The sequence below is a fragment of the Mus musculus genome, chromosome 7 (assembly GCF_000001635.26).
Source record: "Mus musculus strain C57BL/6J chromosome 7, GRCm38.p6 C57BL/6J".
Taxonomy (NCBI): domain Eukaryota; kingdom Metazoa; phylum Chordata; class Mammalia; order Rodentia; family Muridae; genus Mus; species Mus musculus.
In genome coordinates, this window is record NC_000073.6 from 67491944 (window position 1) to 67512625 (window position 20682).

A 20682-nucleotide genomic window follows, 5' to 3' on the forward strand; every position below is an offset into this window, starting at 1 on the left:
TTATCCCTTTTTCCACCCTAGGCTGGGGAGATGGTTCAGCTGGAAAAGGGCTTGATGTGTAAGCATAAGGGCCTGGGTTCTATTCACAGTGCCCATGTAAAAGGTTAGGCATGGTAGCAATCACTTATAACCTCAGAGCAGGGGAGCCAGGGACAAGATAACCTCTAGGGCTGGCCGGCCAGCCACCTAAGTCTAACCTGGAAACATGGGGTCTCAGTGAGAGACTCTGTCTCAAAAACCAAGGTGGCTGGCATCTGGTGAAGGACAACCATCTGACCTCTGGCCCCCAGGTGCAGGCACATGCTCAGTCACATAAACATGAACACACATACACACATGACACAGAAGAGAGAGAGAGAGAGAGAGAGAGAGAGAGAGAGAGAGAGAGAGAGAGAGAGAGGGAGAGAGACAGAGGGAGAGAGACAGAGGGAGAGAGACAGAGAGAGAACAAAGGAATATATCATACTCTTGACTTCCTGATATCAGTAACTACAAGCCAAAAATGTATCTGTTCTTTATAAATCACCCAGTCTCAGATAATCTATAATAGCAGCAACATAAAACAGCTTGACGTCCTTCAGGCTAGTGACTGCCTTAGGGGCAGCTGCCCTGGGAGCCCAGCTATGGTAGGTTTTAGGGGGGCTGGAGGGAAGAAGCTTATTTCTCCCCATTCTCTTGGGGTTCTCAGAGTCAGAAGCAGACAGACAGATCTCGGGCGCGTCTAAGGACAGTTTCAGGAACCTAAGAGTCTAGCGGGATGACTTGCTTGAACATGTTCCTGTGAACATGTAGCCGTGCTTCTGAGGGCTGCGGGCTACAAGGCCCAGGCAGGGACAGAAAGTAGGCCACAACCTCAGGGAACCCTTACTGACCAAGTTAGTATCCTCTGAGGGCCAGGAAGTAAGTAGATGGTGTGGGGCTTGTGTTCCGCAGAGGCAGAAGCTGAACTGTGACCTACCTGGTCAATTATCAAAGGCTCCTAAGCCGGGGTAGCTCTCACAGTGTCCCGTGTTGTAGAAAAGGAACTGTAGTTTATACCTATAACCCATTAGTCAGTGGATTTGGGCTGCGCTGGAAATCCCTTGGCAGTCAGGTAATTCCCAGGGGCTTGATGTCTCCAAGACACAGACCTGGAAGGTCCAAGACTTTCCAATCTCTCCTTCCCCAGGACCGTAAGCTGCATGACTCAGTCCTGGAGGTGGAGGAGGGGAGGGGGAGGGAAGGAGGAGTCTCACATGGCTTTTGAGCTCCCAAGCCAGCCCCAGGCCTGCAGAGACACGTTCAAGCAGCAGAACCTAGATTTGACTCGGCCCTGGAGACCAAGACCCCTGACGGAACTTGGTTCCTCGTTGATGCTCAGAAAGCTGTCACGGTACCTGGGCCATTGTCTTCTCTTTTCCACCGCCTCTGGGATGCTCATGAGGGTCGACCTTGGAGGGTGCCGGATACCTACACCGTAATGACCACTGGCTTCCTCCAGATCCTCTCCAGCAAGAATCAGCAGCTCACAGCACCAACAGGAGTCACATTAGTGACTACTGTCACGGGACTGTGTGATAGTTCACCCTAGGATTGGTGGCACAGGACAATAAGCAATTACTTGGTTCCCAAGTCTGTAGGCTGCTGTCTTGGGCTAGGCTCTCCTCGCCAGTGGTCCTGGCTGCTGACTGATCTAGGGTAGCCTTGACTGGGGGTGGGTTTGGGGTGCCATTTTTATTTTAGGAGCCTTGTCCACCTCCAGATCAGTTGAGCTGTGTCTGTGGCTCAGGGCCACTGAGGAAGCCCCATTTGCCAGCACTTGTATGTATGTTGTATAGTGCATGTGTGTTTGTGTCTGGGGTGTATATATATGATGTATGTGCACATGTGTGTGTGTGTGTGTTTGTTATATGTATGTGTGTGTATGTGTGTGTGGTATTTGTATGATGTGTGTGATATATATGTTGTAAATGTGTGTATGTGTGTATATGTATGATGTATATGCACGTGTGTGTATGGTATATGTGTGGTGAATGTGCATGTGTATATTAGCACATACACATGCCTGTGTGGAAATGTGGAGGCCAGAGGAGGATGTCTGGGGTCCTGCTTCCTCATTTTCTTTATTCCCCTGAGATGGGAGCTTTCTTTAAACCTGGGGCTAGGGAAACCTGGCAGCCAAAAAGCCTCAACGATCCTCTTCTCTGTATGCCCACAGGGTTACAGGTGCACAGGCCACGCCCAGCTTTTCAAATGGCTGCTGTGGTTCTGAACCCAGCTCCTCATGCATACACAGCCAGGGCTCTTACTGACTCCTCAGTCCTGTCAGTGTAGCTTCAATGGTTTCCTTTGTTGGTTTTTGGAGATTTTTTTTTTTTTTGCTTGTACTGGGAATCGAACCATGGAGCAGGCTAGTCAAGTGTCCCACCAGTCCCAGCCCCAGCCCTGTCAGAACCTTTAAGTCTCCATTTGTGCCCTACTTGCTAACATCCCCTTTGCCAGAGCAAGTCTTGACTGTCACGGGCTTAGGACAGGAAGTCCTGCATGGGGCTGAGGGTGGGTGTGGAGGGTGGGGAGGAAAGGACTGATGGCCCCTGCCCTGAGTGTTGCCTGGCAGGACAGGACATGCTCACCACACGAATTCTGACATCAGAATGAGTGGTCGACCAGATGACAGTGCTTTAGGACAGCATCACCAGCATCCACGAGGCCCCAGGAGTCCAAAGTAAGCAAAATGCTGAAAGATACTAATTAGCCCTGCGAGGAGCTGCCCTGTGCGGATCTTGGTGTGTGACAGCCAGGCCCCTGGGGAAGGCTCTGAGCAGGCAGTGTAGCAGTCTCTCCCTGATCATGGCCGCATGGCTGGCCTGCACTACATGGCTAGGGGAGCGAAGGGGAAGATGGGCCAAGGAAGAGAGCCAGATTTCCCTGGGTCCTTCCCCATGCTGGGTTCTTAGTGGCTGTACAGCAGTGCTGTGGACAGAAACATGACAGAGACAAACATTCCAGTTCCCCTCTTGCAAATTTCTGTGACCTTTTCCAGCTTGACCTTTCTCACTCTGACATCACCAACTCCCCACCTCAGCCAGGCATAGTCCTGCTGCTCCCTGGTGTATCTCCATGGTGAACCTCTACTGAGGGGGCTTCCTCTCAGCTACCCCCGATGCACACACAGACACACGCGCACAGAGACACACACACAGATACACATACACACACAAACACACACAGGCACACACAGATACACACAGAGACACATATACAGACACACACAGGCACACACACAGACACAGACATGCACAAACACACACAGAGACATACATAGACACATACACAGACATGCACAAATACACACAGAGACATACATAGACACATACACAGACATGCACAGACACACACATAGACATACACATACACAGACATGCACAAACACACACAGAGACATACATAGACACATACACAGACATGCACAGACACACACATAGACATACACAGACACACATAGACACACACATACAGGCACACACAGAGGCAGACACAGATAGATAGGCACACACACACACACACACACACACACACACACACACACACACACACACACACGGTACTAACATTAGAGCAGGCTGCCGGAAAGATCCACCCCTTCAGGGTCTATTGATTAATCCACAGCTCTGGGCCTCAGTGTGCTGCCTGGAGGGCATTTGATCTCAGTCATCTTTGGTAAGACTGAGGCCCAAGGCTTTCTCTGCACTCAGGGTGCCTGAGGCCCCGGTCACTGGCTAGTGGACACACTAGCCCCTGGCCTGCCCTGCTTTGCATGTCTGCTCAGTGAGGTCATGCAGATCTTGGGAAGTCTAGGAGTTCTGGAAGCTTCCAATCTTCCAGTGCTGCCTAAGACTTCAGACATCATTTGCAGGGAAATAAATCACAAGGAAATAACACAAACACACAAACACACACACAGAAACACATATGCCCATAGACACACATACACACCACACACACACACAAACACAAACACATATACCCATAGACACACATACACACACACACACATACACAGAGACAGACAGACAGACAGACAGACAGACAGACTAATTTGATGACGCCCCCATTCCTACCAACAGCAAAAATAACATTAGTAATAACGGCTAAGCTTGATTTCTGAAGTTCATCTCATGAATGATGAACGCTGTTCTTCCACAAACCCTCTAACTCCAGTATGCCTTACATTTCACAGTGAGACCATGCCTTGGGGACATTTGACAAGTTTTCCAAGGTCAAACTAGCAGCAGTAGAGCTGTGGCTAGAACTTAGGTTCCCTGGCAGACCAGACCTGGAAGACTTTCTGTTTCTTCCGAGAAGATTGCTGAGGGCCAGGTCTGAGGCTCCTCCCTGGATGCAGAGATGTGGTGCTGATCTGGGGACATCTGTGGCTTTTCCTCTCAAGCCTGATGTCCTGAGACCCAGTGCACCACTCTGAACAGGACTTGGGACAAACTACGTGTTTATACAGTCTGTCAGTGCAGATGAACTTTTCTGTGGCGTTGATTTGCAGTGTCAGTCCTGAGTCTTACTGAGTCACAGAGCTGTGCTTACCACAGAGAGATCTACAGCAGCAGGGAGGTTCTCCAAAGAGGCGCCCTAGCTCTTGCTCCCCTAAGGGAAAAGGAACCCTGATTTTTAAGGTGTAAAATGATAAGGGAGTGTCCTCTCACCTACATTTTTGTCTGTTGTTGCAGTGGACTTCAGGACTGGCTTAATCCAGTGGGCTCTGGTCTCACTTCTTAGTGACACTTTCCTATCCCACCCCTAACTGTGTTGCCTTTATCCCCAATCTGGTTCTCTTCATGGTGACAGATGCTGCATGCCCAGGGACTGGGAAGTCCCTCCTAAGGGCAGAGAATCATTTTCCCATCTTAAACTGTGCCAAGCACTTCCACTGAGTCACTGGAGAACCAACTCTGTGGCCCATGTTAATGCTTTGTGCATATTGGCTTAGGTCTGTATTCCTCAACCAATCGCAGGGCCAAGGCTGATGGAAACCACTTGAGCCTTAGGGCTGAGTTGCTTGGCAGGCCTGGAGAAGGGGTAGATGCTGATGTACATCGAACAAATGAACTTGGGCGGGGGTGGGGGGGAGCAGAGGAGGTGTGTCAGAAAGGAAACAAACCCCAGAAGTGAAACCTGGCCTCTCAGAGTGAGTGACCCTCTGTCTCAGGGAATGGCAGCTATACTGGCGGACGGTAGATGCTGACTCCTCTTAAAGTGTGCTGGCTGGTATTGGAACTAAAGCCAGAGAGAGGGATGTGGTGTGGGAGACACAGTAGGTAGGGAGGAGAGGCACTTCCTGGCCTTCTTTTGGCATCTTGCTGGCTGTGATGATGTCATCCCTTGCTGGGGGCACCTTCCTGAGGTTTTGGGCGCGGGGGGGGGGGGGGGAGCTGTTGTGCCTGCTATGGCTTGAATACGAAGGGTACCTCCCCTCATATTCACAGGGTCAAAGATTGAGACTTGATCTTCAGCTGCTGGGATGCTGGGACTATTTTGAGAGGTTCTGGGACTTTTGAGAGGTAGCAGATAGTCATCCTGGCCCTCCCTCCCTCCCTCCCTCCCTCCCTCTCTCCCTCCCTCCCTCCCTCCCTTCCTCCCTCCCTCTCTCCCTTCCTCTCTCCCTCCCTCCCTCCCTCCCTCCCTCCCTCCCTCCCTCCCTCCCTCCCTCCTTCTCTCCCTTCCTCTCTCCCTTCCTCTCTCCCTCCCTTCCTCCCTCCCTACCTCCCTCCCTCCCTCCCCCTCCCCATCTGTCGTTCCTGTCCACAATGAGGGAAATAGCTCTGATCAGCTGCTTACTACCACCATGGTGTTCTACTTCATAACAGGCCCCAAACGTGGAGCAAAGTGACAAGGGAGTGACCCTTCTGAAACCATAAGCCCCCACAAATCCTCCCTTCAGCTATTTCCATCAAGTATTTATTTATTTGTTTGTTTGTTTATTGTTTTTTATTTGCTTATTCTTGGTTTTTAGAGACAGGGTTTTTCTGTGTTGTTTTGGCTGTCCTAGAACTCACTATGTAGACCAGGCTGGCTCTGAACTCACAGAGATCTGCCTGCCTCTGCTTCCTGAGTGTTGGGATCAAAGGCCTGTGTCACCCCCCACCCCCTCTCCATCAGGTATTTTGTAACAATGATGTAAATATAACAACTCAGTACTCACTGACTTTACAGCCCATGGAGCTTGAAGCCATTTGCCTGACTCATATCTGAATAAAGTAGCCTTAAGTGAATGGAAGGCTCTGTCAGGGAGGTGGGGCTGGCACTCACTCCACCCACCCCTGATGGGCATGGTGACCTCACACAGCACCAGGATGCACACTGAGGCCTTCCCGCTTACAGCCCTGTATGGGACATATCAGTGACAAAGAAAGGCTTTCTAGAAGGTGAAATCTAAGCTGATCCACATTCTCAGTGGCTCTCTCCATGGTGACACTAGACTGCTTACACAAAGCAGCAGCAACCCTTGTATAGCTGGGGACAAGCTCTAGATCAGCAGGCTGGGCTCCTCTGCTCCCTGCACCATACTCTCCAGGGTACTGGACTGTCCAGTGTATGTACCAACTGTCACCCAAAGCTGGTCAGCAGCCCTAAGCCAGTATGCTGGTCCACTTCCAACTCGCAATTGAATAAATGGGGATTGGGGGAGTTGGCTGAGTGACTAAGAGGTTTTGCTAAGCAAGCATGAGTCCCTGAGTTCAAATCTCTGGCTCTCTTGTAAAAGGCTGAGTGAGGCTACACTCATGCCTGTAACCTCATCGCAGGGACAGAGATAGGCTTGCTGGTTGACAGCCTCTTTGTAGTTTCAGTGAGAGACTCTGTATTAAAGGAATAAAATGGTAATGACAGAGTGGGATGTCTGACATCCTCATCTGGCCTCCGCACATGAGCCTGACCCACAAGGATGCTTATGCTACACACACACACACACACACACACACACACACACACACAGAGACACCCCCCCCCCCCAAGTATTGAACAAATGGGCCTTGCTTCTTCTTTAAGTGACCTCATCACCAAAGCGATCGTGTTGTGGTTTGGAAACAGCAGCATTTCCTGGCCAGGCTCAGCCCAAAGTCAGCAAGTGCTGGTGGGCTCTGGACCAGTGGCAGCCCAGAGCTTGGAGAGCCAGGTGCAACCCTTACTCTGAGGGCTTTATCTCAGCAAGGCACATGAAATCATAGTGTGTAGGATATGACATGATATGTGTGTGTATATATGTATATATGTGTGTGTGTGTATGTATATATGTGTGTGTATATATATATATGTGTGTGTGTGTATGTGTGTATATATATATGTGTGTGTGTATGTATATATGTGTGTGTATATATATATGTGTGTGTGTGTGTGTGTATGTGTGTGTATATATACATGTATATGTATGTATATATGTGTGTATACATATATATGATATAATCATATACAATACTATATTTATAGCACACACACACACACACTGTTATAAAAATAGAGGCCTAAGCATAATCAATGAGCGAGGCCGAGTCTGACCAAGCACTGCAGCTGGCGGTGAGTACAGTCTTAACAACTCACACTTTTACCCTCTGCAAGTTCTTTGCAGGGCCGCTGAGGGCGGAGGCCTGTCTGCACAAGGAGATAGGGTACAATGTCTGACCTTGTTTGGGCTTAAAGGCCTCCAAGTAACTTGTCCCAGCACTTAGAGGTGCATCAAAGCCAAATGTCTCCAAAAACTGGGCCTTGAGCCACCAGGAGAGGAGAAGAGGCCATGGACTTGGCAGGAGCCATGTCATCTGAGTGGAGGTTGGAACCAGGCCCTGGGGAGTGAAATCGCTCTGAGGAGAGGACAAAGGCTTCCCTATAGCATCCTGCATCCCGACCTCACTCAGCTGTATAGCTATGAAGGCATACGCTGTGCTAAGCCCTGTAGAGTAAGGGATGGGCGGGGAGGAGAACTCGGGGCTGATGAATGGAGAGTTTGGGTATATTCTATTATCCCTATTCTGGGAGCACCTCCTTGTCCTCCACATTTAGAAGATGAGGACATGAGGTGTAAACAGACTGAGGGTCTCAGTGTAGACACACCTTTTCTAAATATAAACTTGCGACATCTCCAGACTAAGGGTGCATCTGGAGTCTGAGGAACATGAGGGTGGCAGTGTGTGGAATTGGAGAGTGGCACCTCCAGAGTTGGCCTCTCACGGCTCAAAAGATAGCTCAGCCTCCCTTCTGCATTGCCCACCATTCTCCAGTTTCAGAGGACGTCAGAGGAGCCCTTGAGAACTTGAGTTCAGGGCCAAAGGGAAGGCAGACCCAGGCAGTGTGGCACAGAGGCAAGTACCCGAGTCTCAGAGGAAGCAGAGCTTGCAGCAACTCAGAGCCTGCTAGCCTAACCCCAGGCTGTGCTGAAAGAAATCTCTCCTTTGATTACAAAGAGAAATGGGACCTTAACGTAGCTGTTACTTAATAACTTCGGGTTTCCAAGGTAGATAAAAATCTCCAGCATGTTTAGCCCTGGGGTGTAGACATCAAAGGACACTGGTGGAGCCCTTGGGTGGCCACCTGATCCTACCTCCTCCTCCGGAGTCATCTGTGGTCTGTGGCTAGAAGCACCCTGCTCTGGGCCTCCCCACATCTGTCCTTATGCCACCAGAGGTACAGCTGGGGTGGCCAAAGGCAGCGAGTCTGTGTGGGATGTGCTTCCACACGCACCTGCAGACTTGTTGGCCCTGCTGTTGAAAGATGCATGAACCGCTACCCCCATCCCCTGGCGAGCACACAGACAGTATGGCTGACAGGAACCAGAGGGCCAGCTCAAGTCTGTCTATGCTTCATTCACCCATGCCTGGTGCATCCAACCACGTTGGGCTGTCACTATCCCCACAGGGCTACCTGGAGGCACACACAGCTTCCTGAGAGCAGTGTGCATCCCTGAGCTGGTATGGGGCTACAGAAAGGGCATCGAGACGCTACCAAGAGCAGCTCCAAGTTCAGGTGTCTGCTTTGAGTCTGTGGAGAAGTGAGGCCTACTCTCTAGAGAAACTCCTCTTTGCCTCTTTCACATCCGACGAACTATGTCTGGTTTTCATCAGGAGGATCCTTTATTTCTAAGGCATTAAGAACATCTGGCATTAATAATCCCAGCACACTGAAACCACAGGGCAGCAGCAGCAGCAGCTGGGGAGTCCCAGAACCTGAGAAGGCCCCGTGGGGACACCTGGGAAGTTGACCACAGCTTCCAGAGGAAGGGCCCAAATTCCCTCCACAAACTTCTGGCCCATAGACAGCTGTGGCATGAAGGCAGCTTTTTAGAAAATGTGCAGCGATTTTAGGATCCGGGATTATTTTCATAAGTAAGAAGATACGGAAGCCACATCATTCCACATTCGCAAGAGTCGCTTCAAGCCAGGGATGCTACACTTCCTTATTTCCCAGGAATGAGCTTAGATGTCCTGAGCCCTATAAGCATATGGCCCTCAATTTCTTCAACCACAACCCACCTAAGGGTGCTTCGGGTGGGCATGGTGGTATTTGGTAGACAATGGAGATTAAGACTTCAGGAAAACCTTCTCCAGAAGGAGTCATGTCCACCCCCTTGCCCTGTGAGCCAGGGACATAGACTGTAAGAGTATACATGTTTAATGTCCTTGGTGGCCATGCGCTAAAGGCTTGGTCCCCAGAGTAGGGCTTTGGCGAGATAGTAGAACCTTTAAGAAGTAGGGCAGAAGAGGAGGTCCTTAGGTCACTGGGGACATGCCCTTGGAGAGGACTCCGGGCCAACAGCTTCTTCCTATTCTCATGATTCCTGTCCATGAGGTGGGAAGCTTCGTTCCATCATATGTTCCCACCATAGTGCGCTGCCTCACCACATGGCCAAAGCAACAGAGACAGCCAATCAGGCTGCAACCATCAACACTGTGAACAAAAACAACCCTTTCCCCCCTTCATAAGTAGGTTATTCAAGGTGTTTTGTTATAGTACCAGAGAGCTTACTACCATACTGTGGAGTCATGAGAGTGTAGGGGCTAGATGCCAAGGTCTCTACTTTGACTTTCTTTCTCGTTTCCTCGCTCATCCATACATGTCTGATCTTTTTGAGCTATCCAAAAGTGAGGTTTTCTTGTGGGTAGCCCTGTCCCCAAGGTCCTGTATCTTGGGTAATCTCTTGAATTCCCACAAGCCTCTACTATATTTGGCACACAGTGTTGGCAGGTCTAGCCTGTGGTTGGATATCCTCACTGCCCCTGACTCTGCAGATTTCTCTAACTTTTAAAAAATCATTTTCTTTAATGTGTATGGGTGTTTTACCTCTGTGTGTATATGTGACTCACTCACATGACCTGTCCATAGAAACCAGAAGAGGGGGTCGGATTCTGTGAACGGGGGTTGAGAGTTGAGAGTTGCTATGTGGGTGCTGGGACTCAAACCTCGGTCCTTTGCCAGAGCAATCGGTGCCCTTAACGGCTGAACCATCTCTCTAGCCCAGACTTGGTCCATTTCTTACCATGTCTGGTCATACTTGTCTTCCCTCAGTCCCAGGACACACCCAGCATCTGCTTACCTCAGAGCTGCCCACCACACAGTTCTGTCTGGAGCATTCCTCCCTGGCCGTTTCCTGTCTGACGGCTTTGCATCCTTCAGACTCTCTGGCCACATCTGCCTCCCTCACCTCCTCCTTCTTGGGAACTTGTATTCACGTGGTCCGTTTTTGTTACAGTCAGTCTGTTTTTCCCTTGGGGATGGGCCCCAGTTCAGTACAGCCCACTCCAGTCCCAGAGTAAATGAGTAAAATTTAACCTTGAATCTCTTGCAATCAGGCTGTGAAATTTTAGCTTCAACTCCTCCATGTTCTTTGTCTAATGTGGGTGCAAGTATCTGTTCCCACAACACTCTCTCAGGACTGCTAAGGAGGGATGGCATTCCGGTGTACACAGCTCAGCTTGCTGGCTCAAGCCATGGAAGCATTGGCTTCCTTCTAGCATTGGGACTTCATTATTACAGACTGGCCTTCCAAGGTGTGCCCTGCCTCACACTTGTGCCCGGCAGGAAGAAGAGGCTGAGACCCTAGAAAGGAGTGGGTGGGGGCTGGTTTTGGTGACACCTCCTAGGGGCTCTGTTCCATCGACTCCCCCCACCAGCCTGGCCCCATCCGTGGGTCTCTCCACAAAGCCCACCAAGGCACGCTCTGTCTCCCCTTGGCTTTGAGGCAAGTCATCTTTTCACACTGCTGGTGTCTGTTGTAAGATCTCCCCACTTCCCTTGCTGCTCTCTGCTCCCTGATACACTGCCAATCTGTAAACGTTGTTTTGGTTTTTTTCCTTTGTTGTTTTGATGCTGTAAAGTCTGCCTTGTTAACACCAGGTGCTGAAAAATGAAAACTTATCTTATCCATCAGCATCATCAAAGCAAGGTGGGGTAGGATGGTTTCAACTAGTCCTGAGTGTCCCAAGGGCATCTGGCCTCTCATCAATTGCCCTCTCCCCGAGGGGCACAACACTATACACGAAAGCCCTGTGCAGCTGCCCTGCCTCAGCTCTGCTCAGTGAGGTCTCACAAGATGTGCTCGAGAGCTGGCACTTCTCTGCCGAGGGTGTACCTTCTGTTTCCTGCCATTTGACTGTGAGGTTCTAAGAATAGGATTTTTTTCTGGCAGCAGAGTTTTAACCACCTAGAAAGCTTCATTAAGCGTTCCCACTGCATTTTTTTAATTGAATTAGTAGCAAGAGAGTATTTTTAGGACCAAGGTGATTATTTCATGTAACAGATACATGTCTGGATATTCTTAAACCTCTATATAGGCCAGAACAGCTAGAGAGCAGGCTCCCTGAGTCTGAGAGTACAGTGGCTTGCTTCTTAGACTCGACATCAGCATGACAGCTAGTTATTCATTCATTCATTATTTATGCCCTCAATTTTTTTTTCCCTAAGCAGAGCAGGGAGGAATCTTTAAATGAACATGTAGCTGAGTCTGGCTTCAACTCCTGATAATGAACATGTATTAGAGTCCTCAACTCTGGATAATGAACATGGATCAGAATCTTCATCTCTACCTCCGAGTGCAGATATCCAGGCGTTCACCTGAGTACAAACCTTTAGGAAAGACTTTTTGTTTTGTTTTGTTTTGTTTTGTTTTGTTTTGTTTTGTTTTGTTTTGTTCTTATAGTGTTGTACAGAGTGGTGAGTCCTAGGTGGTTTTAAGTTTCCTTTTCGTTGCTGGTCTGAGTGTGACTTCTTCCCAGACTTCAGCTGCATTTGGGGTGTGTGTGTGTGTGTGTGTGTGTGTGTGTTTCAGAGGAGCCAGGATATCATTGGGTGGAGAATTTTTGTATAAGTACAAATAGCATCAGACAATCTTGCTAGGAAGGAGCAGCAGGTTCGGAAAGCAAGCAGCCTCACAGTCAAAGCTTGGGAGTGAGCATTGTCTTGTCAGCTACAGTGGCCATTTGAAGCTGAGGTACTGGACGGCATGTTCTCAAAAAGGCTCTAGTGAAGACCACCACATGAAACATTCCATGTAAAACTCTTGGGTTTTTCTGGAAGGGCCTTTCTGTACAAGAGGGACGAGAATTATGTCACATGTCAATATTGCTAATGAGAACAATGCAGTGCGCACTCTGGCCTCAGTTCCAGGTCAATGCTCTCCAACTGTTGACCGGCAACGCTGGCCTTGCCCAGCAGAAGCAGAGGACAGATCTATGGAGATGGTCTGCATTTGCATGTGGCAGGCTTGGCAAAGTGACTCAAGAGGGATCCTGAAAGGAACCCAAGGGTGAGGTGGGGCGGGGTGGGTGGGGTGGGATGAGTTCTATTTGTGGAATGTTCCACCTCCTCTGAGATAGGTTTGCCAATTGAGACACATCAGTGAGATTCCCCGCAGAGATAAGGGACTGGGCAAGAGTGGCCCAGAGGAAGGTGGCATGTGAAGACAACTCCGGAAGGTGGCCACAGGCACATGTGGAAGTCAAGTTATTTCTTGCTCTCTTTTGATATTGGTTGTATCAGATGACTCTGTCCTTTAATCTCATGTTTCTATGCTTGTCTTCAGAGTTTCAGTATTTCTTATGACTCTTCTTCTGCCAAATATGGCAAACCCAGGGGATTTCTGTAGAGGGCCATGCATCGTCTCCTCTGAAGTAGCGTACAGTACCTTGATTCTGGGCTTGCCTTATTGGGCTGTCAAATCACCATCATCCACTTAGCTTAGCTTCCTATAGAGTAAGCTGAGGGCAGTTCACGTACGGTCTAGACACTGGACCCTAACCTTGTTCACAGCACCAATGTCATCACCGTCACGAGCCTGGATAGTCCAGGGCAATCTCAGCTGCTGGCAGGAGTGCCCAGCGCCCAGGACAGCAAAGAGCCAGCACTGAATCCCTGGGCTCTGGCTTGGTGGTGTTGGAGGTCCCAGCTCACCACAGTTCTTTCCTTATGACTAGATTCTCTTCCACTGAGCACAGGGTATAACATTAATACGAAAGACAGCGAGGAGACATGGACACTGGGAAGCCCACACTCAGTTTTAAGGCTTGCGCTAAGCGGTGGTAGTTCTGTCTCCCAGGCCTCCACACCTTCCTCTCCTCCTTCCAATCTCTTCACACTTGCTTGTCTGCAGAGCTCCTGGGCCACCGAGGTTCCAAAAGGATGGGATGCTCTGCTCTTCTGCAGCCTCCCCACCCCCACCCCAGCCTCCTGCTGCTGTCCCGATGTTGGTGCCATTTTTCTCCTTGGCATTAACACAACTCTTCTCCGAAGCTGTTTGCCTCAACTCTCACTAGATCCCACCTCCCATTTCTCAGAGACCCTGTTTTGGCCATGCTTCAGATGCAAACCAACACAGTGCATTTAGCATCAAAGGCTGAATGGATCCAGTCGCGGACAGTTTTGTTGTTGCCCTTGAACAATGCGCTAAGCAGAACTGATTTTGACAAACCTTTGATGAGATCTATGGCAGTGGCATGCGGTCACAGGAACTCAAGTATTCTCTGACTTAAATCATATTGCATGGCTCTACTAAAAATTTTATTTGACATAAAAAAAGGATACAATTTTCCAAGGTTTCTCGGCTTGAAGAGAGCTAAATGGACGTGTTTAAAACAGCAGCAGCAATCCAATGCTTGCTTATTAAAGAATTAATCTCTTGTTTGCCGTCTTAAGTGAATGGGTACAGCATAGCAAAAATGTGGGGGAGCTGATATTTCCAAATATAACAGAACAAAAGTTAGGTTTAAAAACACATGAAATACACATACACACACAGAGAAGATATAGTAACCATACATGCTGGGGTGGTAACTTAGGCATTGTCTTCATGGGCTGCTCTGGCCCACAGAATTGCTTTTGTAATCACAGCAAGGCATTTTAATTTGAATTAGAAGTGATGGGAATAAACACTGCACTGAGAATTCCCAGAAGGCGATGGGACTGAGACTGTTCCCAACCTGAGCCAGGCACCAGGCTTCCCTCGTAGGGGTCTGCCTGCTGCTTTCCTGAACGGTGGAGCTATAAGAGCAGCTCACAACCAGCTTTCTTAGGCTCTCTCAAGTAGTCGCTTACACTAATGATGTCAGGACAGGGATCTGTGCTTTCCTAAGATTCCCTAACAGCCCAGACACCTGAAAACAAGCGGCACACACCGAAGGAGACTTAAAACTCTCTGTGCGTTATTTAGATCACGACAGCTCTGACCACCGAGTCTGCATGCTCTCACAGAGTGGGGCTAACTCTTTGGCCTGTGAATCTAACAGTAACTTCTACCAGTTTCAGAGAATTACAAAGTGCCTTGGCTTATTTTGAGACTACTTGATAATATTGTGAATATTTAATAATTTTTACTGAAAAGATAAGGCTTTCTGGTAAATAATCCCTCCCTATACATCTTTGTTCCAGATAAAGAATGGGACCAAAACAGCCCCGGGATGTGGGCAACAGGCAAGTGGGATTTCCAACTCCTTCAAAGGACTTCTTAGGACTTCATTCTTCCCCACACATCTTAAACACATCCGTTCAACAGTGTCTCATGTTCAGGGAGAGCTTTGGGGCCTTCACTACAATAGTGACTCCATAGTGCGATGGGCTATTTGAGGCAGAGCCCCAGCTGGAGGAGGCGAGTCTCCAGGCTTGTGTTTTGGAGGATGCAGACCTAGGTGCTCGGTCTCCCGGCCGCTCCCACTCACACACGCTCTTTCTGCCCCGGTGTCCTGCTTCACCCCACGCCAAAGCAACAGAGGCTGCTGATCATGGGCTGAGACCTCAGGGACCCTGAGCTACAATACAGCTTTCGGCTTCTACCTTTCTTTTCTCAGAAGGTGCTTTGTCATAGTGATGGACATTAGTTAACACAAGCCACGAGAACAAACCCTAGATGGGCCACTAACACCGTTCCTCCTCCCGTCACATCCAGCCACGGTGACAGCAGTTTTATCGAGAGCTTCTGCAAGGACTGTTGGTATAGCCCATGTTTATTAACAGACACGTAAGGCAAAGCTGCATCACCAGGTTTGACTAAACTGAGATAAAATTCATTGGTCTCCAGTGTATTTATTTACAAGGTTATATGATGTTCATTAATTCCAGACCATTTTCCTGCCCCCCAATTCCATATCCATTATCAATCATCATCTATCCCCCAGCCCCTGGAAACCATTAATCTACTTTCTATCCCTATAGATTTGAAGACTTTAGACATTTCTTAAAACTGGACTCATGCAGCTTGTGGACTTGTGTATCTGACTCTTTTCATTACATTTTATGCAATAATGTGTTTAGGGTCTCTCCATGTTGTATCCACTGCTAGTACCCACTGCTAGTAGCTTATTCATTTTTATGTCTGGACTACACCACACCACACCACACCACACCACACCACACCACACCACACCACACGCCACGCCACACCACACCACACCACACCACACCACACACCACACACCACGCCACGCCACGCCACGTGGAGATACTGCACTTTATTGAGCCACATCCACAGACATTAGAGTTGTGCCCACTTTTGAGTAGTTAGGGAAAGCACGCACTATTGTCTCCGGTTAGCCATTGGAGGCACGGTGAGCCTACTTCCTGTAAACATTAAGCAGGACTGTATATTCTACCAGCAGTGATGCCAGAGCCACTCGCCACCCTTCTTGTCAACATCATTGCTCACCATTTAGGAAAATGGTAAGGACCAAGTGGTGGCTCCTGGTTCTCACTGCTTCCCGAATGGCTCTGATGGTGAGCTTCTTTTCTCTTGGTTTTGGATGTTTACAGCCAATCTTCTCTGGGAAACATTCATTCAAATTTTTTGTCCCTTTAGCGGGCAGTTTTTCTCTCTTGTTGAATCAGAGTAATTCTGGACATAGACCCTCATCAGATATATGGCTCAGAGTGGCTTCCCAGTGTGCAGCCTTCTTTCTTGGTAGTCATTTGAGGCATTTTTAAATTTTGATCAAGTAGAATTCATCTTTTTTTATTACCCCTGAAGCCCAATGGCATGAAGGTTTGTTTATTCTTTCATTTTTCTTCGAAGAGCTTTATTTGAGCTCCTAAATTGAAGTCTATGGTCCATTTAGAATTTTTTTTAGATATTGTATGAGTCGGGGGTCTAATTTTATTCTGTTACATATGACCACTATTGCAGTATTATTGATATTTTAAAAATGGCTATATATTCACTCATCAAACTATCTTGGAACCACTGACAAATCTGAGTTGATTATAAATGTAGGGATTGATTTCTGGAATCTCAATTTTATCCTAATTATCTACATGTGTATCTTTGTGCGATTATTGCATTGTAGCAAGTTTTGAAATTAGGAAGTGTAATCCTCTTAAGATTATTTTGATATTCAATATAAAAGATAAAATATTAATATTGTGTCTTTTTCTGCAAAAGTGCATCTAGTATGCTGGCAATACTAAATATACTTCTATGCTCAAGCTATGGCCAGTGAGACAGTCCCTCCTTGCTGTCTGTGGATTAAGATGTAGAACTCTCAGCCCCTTCTCTAGCACCATGCCTGCCTGGATGCTGCCATGCTTCCCACCATGACAACAATGGACTAAACCTCAGAAACTGCAAATGTTTCCCTTTATAAGAGTTGCCTTGGTCATGGTGTCTCTTCATAGCAATAAAACCCTAAGACACCTGGCCAAGTTGCTTTTGGTCATGGTGTTTATCACAGCAAAAGAAAGCTAACTAGAATGCCATGTAACTTTCTGTCCCCTGGCTTTGCACTTTGGTTAAATTGTTTCTGTATGACCATTACCACAGATTAATAATTGTTTTATATAGTTGCTTTTTAAGTCAGGAGAGCAAGAGGATTATGCAGAATAATGAATTGAAGTTATCATACATTAAAGAGTTACCTTTACCGGCACTCTGTGTAGATATGTTACTGTCTTTGCTCATGTCAGCCTGATGAACCCTGGTTGCATCACTGCATGGAAATGTGCCCCTGCTAACTCATCTGGGATGCTCTAACTCTGCTTTTGCTTCTGATGACAGGTGGAACACTGAGTTCTTATTTGATAGTCATTTACTTTCTGCTCTTGAATATGTAATTCCACTATCTTCCGGTTTCCATGCTTTTGTGAAGATCACCTAAAATGCAGCTACTCCTTCCCTATCTCAGGACTGCCTTTGATAACATGACTATGTGACTTCTTGGTATACAGAGCTTCCCGAGTTGCCAATCAGTGATTTTTCACCCAACTGGAGTCTTTGGCTATTTACAATTTGTTTTCGTCTTCGCCTTTTTAAAAGTCCATGTAAGCTGAAGTTCAGAGCACAGGTCTGAGAGGATTTTTCTTCATCCTTTTCGTTTCTGTCCTTTAATAATGGGTTTTTTTTTTTCAAGACAGGGTTTCTGTGTAGCCTTAGCCATCCTGGAACTCACTCTATGGACCAGGCTGGTCTTGAACTCAGGGATCTGCCTGCCTCTGCCTCTGCCTCTGGAGTGGGATTAAAGGTGTGGGCCTGCCACCGCTGCCACCACTACCTGGCTTGGAAATGGATCATCTTAACTGACCAAAGTCTTGTTGCTCTTCTGGCAGCTCAAACATGTTGGACGCAGCTTGTCAAGTTTTCACTGTTGTTAGTGCATTCGGCTTCAGAATTTACGTTTCATATTTTCTATTTGGTAAACATCACTTTTGCACTCTCCCCACGCTGGCCTGAAACACTGTAGGGGTAACTGAGACAGACAACCTTCTTGCCTCTACTTGCCAAGTTGGGGATTGCAGATATTTGCCACCATGGAACCCAGGGCTTCACATGTTCCAGGAAGGCGCTTTTACCAACAGAGCTACATCCTGGTTCCTGCCTTTGGTGTTTTTAGACATGTGTTTTCTATACTTCAGAATATTTAAATTAACATGCTATAAAGTCTTTGTCTAAAAATTCGATGTCAGGACTTCTTCAGGTACAGTTTCCACTTGTTTTTCTTACATAATTTGTTTTACTTTTTTTTTTTTGGTCTGGAAAACTGGACACTTTGGAGGATACTGTGGTGACTCAGGTCCTACTTACGCAGCCCCTAAGCGGTTTCCTATAGCTGTGGCTTTGGTTTTAGTGAGTCTAAGTGGTTCAGCAGTGTCTCTATCTTTGTGATAATTGTGCACTCGTGTCTGCTCTGGCGGTTTAGTGATCAGCTAATGGTGGGACAGAGACTTCCCTACCTGAGCCAGTAAGTCTCACCACGCGTTCTTGGGACTCAGGGGACACATTGGGGCAATCCTGCAACATGCAGAGGTGACAATGCTGCTTTTGGCTTTGTCTGCTTTTACAGAACCTCAAGGGCAACCTGAGACAAGTGCTTTGGATACTACCAGGCCTTTCTTGAACAAGAATAGGACCCTCTGGACATGCAGAGCTCTGCATTGTGAGTGTCCATCTGACTACTCTCAGGAAAGGGACATCAAAGCTTCCTTCCTCAAACCCTCTGGCTGCCTCATTCCTTTAAAATGCTTAGCCCATGGCTAGTTCCACAGGCCACCCACTAGATCTAGCAGCCACATGGTAATCAATTCTCTGAAGATCTCCCAGCAAATGTAGCATTGGAAAAGCTGTGATCACAGCTGGCAAGCTCACATGATCTGGAAATGAGGACCCGAGAAAGGCCCAGCCATCCTGCCCCACCGTGTGGCCCCTGCACAGCTGCTAGCTCAGTTTTGTGTCCTGCAGTAGAGATGGGAACGGGGCAGGTTATTATAATCAAGGCCCCCCAGTCTGTCGAGGCCCATCAAACACTGCCTGGATTGCTGCACTTTTTAGTAATTGTTGAGTTCTGAAAAAAAGTGGATTCTAACACCCTGGACAATTTTCTCTTTGCTTTTATACAGTATGGAGAATTTTCAAATGTCTTTTACCCACCACTTTACTGGCTCTGACCAAAATATATAATGTCCCCTTTCCCTTAACAAAATGAATTTGTTTGAAACAGTGAAGACTCTACCACCTACGTTTCTGAGCATTCACATAATTCAAGTTCAGTTATTCTAAAGATATCAATTATTCCATAAGCGTATGACCAAACTACACATAATACACATTTTAGACAAAGACTATGCTCCAAGTGAATGTATGTGTACGTACATGTACATACACACACCCCCTTAGGACAGTATGAAGAAAGAAAACCTGATAGTCTTTATACAGATAAAAAGGTAATCCTCTCCCTACAGCAAAGTGACAAACCCAAACCTAGTAACTCTTGTGTATTAATTACATGTAAAAATGATCTCCAACCCACCCTCTGTCCCGCCTTCGCTGTGGCTGCCAGCACTTCGCTGTCTCTGAAGTGCAAAGGAGCATGCAGTCAGTCCCGCATGCTTCAAAGGGCATCTTAGACTGAGAAGCACCGTCTTTTTCTGAGGATGACAGTCGCTGGGCTATGCTCAATGCCTTTCCTACAGACACCTGCATCACTTAGATCACTAGCTCATGTCACTGGGAGGTACTTCCTGGATGGGGACAGTCACACTTGGGTTTAAACATGGAGCTCTTTTCAGGGGTATGTGCTCGTTGAATCCTCTCTGCTTTAAGAAAAGGCAGGATGTTCAGAGTTCCTGGGGAAACACAGCAGAGCTTCACGGGGGCAAACTAGAAGGCAATCACAAAACTCAAATTATGTGCTGGCCCAGGGTTCTATTACAGTTCACAAATATAAAGAGTGCATTATGTCTCAGTATCTAGTCACCGGAGCTTTCATGGTGTCTGTCCATTCCCAATCTGGGTTCATAATTTAAAAATAAATTTTAATTTCCACCGAAGCATTTATCACACCTGAGCTTTCTATAGTCAAAATAAGGTCTGAGTTTTCAACCTGAGAAATTGAACTTTACTAATAACTTTAAAGCTGGTTTGAAAGTCCCCGGAGACTGTGAAATACATGTATATATTTAAACAAAATTGCACGTGGAGCCTGTAAAGTGGTGAAGGATTCTTCTTAGACTGTATTTTAACTCATCATCCTCGATGTGAGACAAACGTGAGATGCTTGTCAGTCAGTCGGTGAGTTGTCTGTGAAAGGCTGTCGTGAGTGTTCATGACCAAAAGTGGTTCAAGAAGAGGACCAGAGAGCAAGCCCAGTTCACCACTCTGCTCTGCCAGTCAGAGTTGAAACTCCTCAACAACTAAAAGTTACTATATAAATGCATAAAACTGTCAACATTTAAATT